Here is a 6,000-nt window from a genome sequence, read left to right as displayed (position 1 = left end):
TTTATCATAAGCCTTCTGAAAGGCGTAGTGGCAAACAAGAAAGAATATCTTAGACCGTAGGAGGTTTAAAAGGCCTTATTCTTCAGGGCTTATTATAAGGAAAACGAATTACTTAATTGACAATAAAACAGTAGACAGGAGAAAGCTTTTTCAGAACAGAAAGCACATAGGTATCAAGTTGTATAGGGGAGAGAGGGATTCCAAAACGTTCAGCGTTACAGTAGTGCATGTATTATAAGGCAGAGTGTGGGCAAGGCCAACATTACATCTATAGCCCTCAGACCAATATGTTTGGGTTTGGAAAGTGGAGTGTTAACTTACTCTGGGCTAATGGAGTTATTTTAGAATAATCAGCCAGCAGCAGCTGTTTCCTTTTTTCTCTTTCATAGGCTGGCACAGTGGTTTATTTAGCATAGTTTATTCCCTCTAGTACTGTTAACTGCTAAAAAATTTAAGATTCTGAATACTGTAATAAACTACATTGCATTAAATCTCAAATGACCTGCAGTAATTCGCCTTGGAAAAGACAAGTATCATTATAATTTGGTACATCACAGTGACAGTGTACCATTTAATTATCTTTAATTTGATTTGATCATGAAGTGACATGAAAATAGTCAAAAAGAACCAGTAGGATCTGTGTTAGTAATCTGTAACTAAGGGTCTCTCTGCATCTAGGCATACAACCTAAATAAATAGACACGGATTCTATTTGAATAAAAGTTTATGCATAATTTTATATAATAATCATCCCACAGGTTACCATTTTAATGGTTACCATTTCTCCATAGTGTTTATGCTGTCAAAACCATTAACACATCCATTGAAACACTCATTGCAAAATGAAATGGACTGCTTTCTTTTCATGTAACATCTTCATAAAAACAAGTAGTGAGTTTAAAACTACAAACATGTCGTGGAAGATGGAAAATGTGTTCACAATTTATTAAGTAAAAACTCTTCAGACGTTAGCATAACCGTTGATTATTTCAGGTTTAATCATATATACGGGAACAAGAAGTATCATGACAAAAAGAGTACAAGGACAGGGCCCAACACTGACTAGTGTCATGACAGTTTTTCTGGTTTTTACATTGCTAAGTTCAAGCTTATATTCTGTCCCAATAGTATAGGTGACAACATTAGCACTTGCAGAATGTACACACAAGAAATAGTTACTGCCATGATGGAACCTAGGAAATACAAGGTTGCACACAGACAAGGCTCCAGGAGGCATAGGAAATCAAAGAATCTCTGCCTGAAAGGACTCTTCTGATGGTTTTAGAGCCCAGGCCCTAGACCTGTCTCTCTGTAAATAGACGGAGCCAAGGCCCTGCTCAGCCAACCTTCCACTTATCACTGCCCCTGAACACAGATACAAGCATTATAATTTGCAAGCAAAAAGAGACACGTCAATTACTATATGTAATGTTTCAAGCATGCAGAGTACAAAGTACATGTAAAAGAATAATCAATACATACAGGTATAAGATGATAAATTCATTTTACACAATGTCATCAATTTATTAGATAACATGGTCTGGTATAGATATGCAGAAGATCTAATGGTAAAACAGATTCATCAGAAATTCCATAATCCATAAACTGATCCTATGAACTTCTTACTGTAATGTGTTAAATTGTTTTTCTTTACAGTAAGATAAATGGCTATTCCTCACAGTTTTGGATATGCAGTATTAGATATTTCACAGTTACTAATGTGGTGGATTTGTCAATCTGAAATGGATGAATGTCAGGGCCTTGTTCTTTTGGAAATAGTATATTTTGATGAAACATGGAGAAGCCCCAAACATGGAAGCATGTATTTCAGATATCCGGGAGTAGATGATGGAGAACTTCTTGCTTTTAAACTCAGGTAAAACAGAAATGTTCGTTTAAGGAATCTCAGATATAGTTAACTTAATTCTTATGTTAATGCAATCCAACATTGCATTTTCTTTTTCGACTTTTTTGCATTTGAATTTTCATGTACTGGTATGCACATTCACTGTCAATATTAAAATGTTAATGAAAAGCCATTTCGCATTTCATTTTCAAAGGCATGCCCCACTTTGTGGTTAACAAAATTCTAATGTTAATTCAAATGTGAAAAGTAAGAAACAGCACCATCCTCTGCAATTTAATTTCCGGCTGGTTGGTGTACCTATGGTTGATGCTTGGCAATGTGGGTGGGTTGACTTCCTGCCTGTTGGGCCCTGTCTCAGCCCCAAGGTTTGCTATATTATTGCGCTGGGAAAGTAGGGTCAGTTCTCCTTCTCCAATGTAAATCCTAGTAAATCTAAGAAATGCACTCTCAAAATGTTCCTTGTCTCCTTCTGCGTTTAAACTTAGGAGGACATGAGATCTTGCCCCCCCCCCCCCCCCCCCACCTTGCTTCTTAGGGTTTTAGGCTGTATGTTCTGTTAAAGCATTTTGTGACAACTGATGATGTGAAAACAGGATTTATAAATACATTTGGTAGATTTGATTGATCATTTTTTAACTTGAAGAGTATTACTGTATTTTATGGCCCCAAGACTCAAAACACTGAGGGTGTAGACATCTCCATGCTGAACAATTACAATCCTTTTCTTCTTTTTTGTTGAGATTAAATCCCACTTTATCAACATCAATTATAATTTGTTGGGCTGCTATCAATCCTCAAAAAAGGTTACTTTTGAAACTGTAAAGGGGACAACATCTGAAGATTGGCCTGAGCTGTGCTCTCTGCTAGGTGAGGCCCTTGCTCATGAAAGACTAGGCGCAGGGAGGCTTGTATTTTTGCTTCTTAACATTACAGTGTATATTGGCACAATGACTGCATTTAGGTTCAGAGGCACCACTCTCTCCAAAGGAAAACAATGGTTCAGCTGTTGTTGCCGGTGATCATGTGTTGTTAGCTTCACACATCATTTCAGTTATAATACAGTTATTTCATGTCTGTCTTACCAAATGTTAAGACAGACACAAACTGAAATTGCAGCTCTTTCTCTCTATCAGAGTTCCTCTCAAAAAGCATTCTGTACAAGTGCTTCAAGTGGATGCCATTTGTCTTTAGGGCACGATCCATTGTGGCCAAACTGCATTGTAGAATGTTATCACAGACTTTATTGTCCTGGATTATTCTTTGTTGTATTTCTTTGATTGCAATGGTATTGTTCTCTATGACCATATCTATAACAGCATGTTCTTGTCGCTCTGAGAGAGCAACAAGAGCACCCCTGAACACAGAGCACCCGTGAAGGTGCTCTGTGTTACAATCTTAATATAAACTGTGTTAAAATGATGACCTGGAATAACACAAAACAGTTGCAAGATAACCGTTAGTTACATATACAGTGGGGAGAACATTTTGCAGGTTTTCCCACTTACAAAGCATGTAGAAGTCATTTTGATCATAGGTACTCTTCAACTGTGAGAGACAGAATCACATTGTAATTTTAAGTAATTAATTTGCATTTTATTGCATGACATAAGTATTTGATACATCAGAAAAGCCCTCCTTGAACTGCCACCTTAACGTGGTGGAGGGGTTTGAGTACCCGAGTGACCCTAGGAGCTATGTTGTCTGGGGCTATATGCCCCTGGTAGGGTCTCCCAGGGCAAACAGGTCCTAGGCGACGGGTCAGACAATTACAGACATCATACAATTCAAAACACCCCTTAATGATGAAAATGTTTTTGAGTTTCGTGACGTTGCCCGGTATTACGCAGCCGGGGCCCCACCCTGGAGCCAGGCCCGGGGTTGGGGCTCGTACGCGAGCGCCTGGTGGCCGGGCCTTTCCACATGAGGCCCGGCCAGGCTCAGCCCGAACGAGCGACGTGGGGCCGCCTTCCCGTGGGCTCACCACCCACAGGAGGGACCATAAGGGGTCGGTGCAGAGAGGATCGGGCGGCAGTCGAAGGCGGGGGCCTAGACGACCCGATCCCTGGACACGGAAACTAGCTCTAGGGACGTGGAACGTCACCTCGCTGGCGGGGAAGGAGCCTGAGATCGTGCGTGAGGTTGAGAGGTTCCGACTAGAGGTAGTCACCTCTACGCACGGCTTGGGCTCTGGAACCACACTCCTTGAGAGAGGATGGACTCTTCACCACTCTGGAGTTGCCCATGGTGAGAGGCGGCGGGCTGGTGTGGGTTTGCTTATAGCTCCCCAGCTCTGCCGCCATGTGTTGGAGTTTACCCCGGTGAACGAGAGGGTCGTTTCCCTGCGCCTACGGGTCGGGGATAGGTCTCTCACTGTTGTTTGTGCCTACGGGCCGAACCGCAGTGCAGAGTACCCGACCTTCTTGGAGTCTCTGGGAGGGGTGCTGGAAAGTGCTCCGACTGGGGACTCTATCATTCTACTGGGGGACTTCAACGCCCACGTGGGCAACGACAGTGACACCTGGAGGGGTGTGATTGGGAGGAACGGCCCCCCTGATCTGAACCCGAGCGGTGTTCAGTTATTGGACTTCTGTGCTAGTCACAGTTTGTCCATAACAAACACCATGTTCAAGCATAAGGGTGTCCATCAGTGCACATGGCACCAGGACACCCTAGGCCGCAGGTCGATGATCGACTTTGTTGTCGTTTCATCTGACCTGCGGCCGTATGTCTTGGACACTCGGGTGAAGAGAGGGGCGGAGCTGTCAACAGATCACCACCTGGTGGTGAGTTGGATCCGATGGCGGGGGAGGAAGCTGGACAGACTCCTGTCAGAGAGATCTTTAACTCCCACCTCCGGCAGAGCTTCAACTGGATCCCGAGGGAGGCTGGAGATATTAAGTCCGAGTGGACCATGTTCTCCACCGCCATTGTCGAAGCGGCCGCTCGGAGCTGTGGCCGCAAGGTCTCCGGTGCCTGTCGAGGCGGCAATCCCAGAACCCGGTGGTGGACACCGGAAGTAAGGGATGCCGTCAAGCTGAAGAAGGAGTCCTATCAGGCCTGGTTGGCTTGTGGGACTCCTGAGGCGGCTGACGGGTACCGACAGGCCAAGCGGACTGCAGCCCGGGTGGTTGTGGAGGCAAAAACTCGGGCCTGGGAGGAGATCGGTGAGGCCATGGAGAAGGACTATCGGCTGGCCTCGAAGAGATTCTGGCAAACCGTCCGGCGCCTCAGGAGAGAGAAACAGTGCCCTACCAATGCTGTTTACAGTAGAGGTGGGCAGCTGTTGACCTCAACTGGGGATGTCGTCGGGCGGTGGAAGGAGTACTTTGAGGATCTCCTCAATCCCGCAGTCACGTCTTCCATTGAGGAAGCAGAGGATGATGGCTCAGAGGTGGACTCGTCCATCACCCGGGCTGAAGTCACTGAGGTGGTCAAGAAACTCCTCGGTCGCAAGGCACCGGGGGTGGATGAGATCCGCCCTGAGTACCTCAAGTCTCTGGATGTTGTGGGGCTGTCTTGGTTGACACGCCTGTGCAACATCGCGTGGCGGTCGGGGACAGTGCCTTTGGGATGGCAGACCGGGGTGGTGGTCCCTCTTTTTAAGAAGGGGGACCGGAGGGTGTGTTCCAACTATAGGTGGCTTGCCCACTTCAGGTTGGTGGAGAGTGCTTGCCTCAAGTGGAGGAGTTTAAGTATCTAGGGATCTTGTTCACGAGTGAGGGAAGGATTGAACGGGAGATTGACAGACGGATCGGTGCAGCTTCTGCAGTAATGCGGTCGATGTATCGGTCTGTCGTGGTGAAGAAAGAGCTGAGCCTCAAGGCGAAGCTCTCGATTTACCGGTCAATCTACGTTCCTACTCTCACCTATGGTCATGCGCTTTGGGTCATGACCGAAAGGACAAGATCCCGGATACAGGCGGCCGAAATGAGCTTTCTCCGCAGGGTGGCTGGGCGATCCCTTAGAGATAGGGTGAGAAGCTCGGTCACCCGGGAGGAGCTTGGAGTAGAGCCGCTGCTCCTCCACATCGAGAGGGGTCAGCTGAGGTGGTTTGGGCATCTGTTTCGGATGCCTCCGGAACGCCTTCCTGGGAAGGTGTTCTGGTCCCGTCCCACCGGGAGGAGACCCCGGGG

The sequence above is a fragment of the Esox lucius genome, chromosome 16 (genome assembly GCF_011004845.1).
Source record: "Esox lucius isolate fEsoLuc1 chromosome 16, fEsoLuc1.pri, whole genome shotgun sequence".
Taxonomy (NCBI): Eukaryota; Metazoa; Chordata; class Actinopteri; order Esociformes; family Esocidae; genus Esox; species Esox lucius.
Note: the sequence above shows the minus strand (reverse complement) of the source record.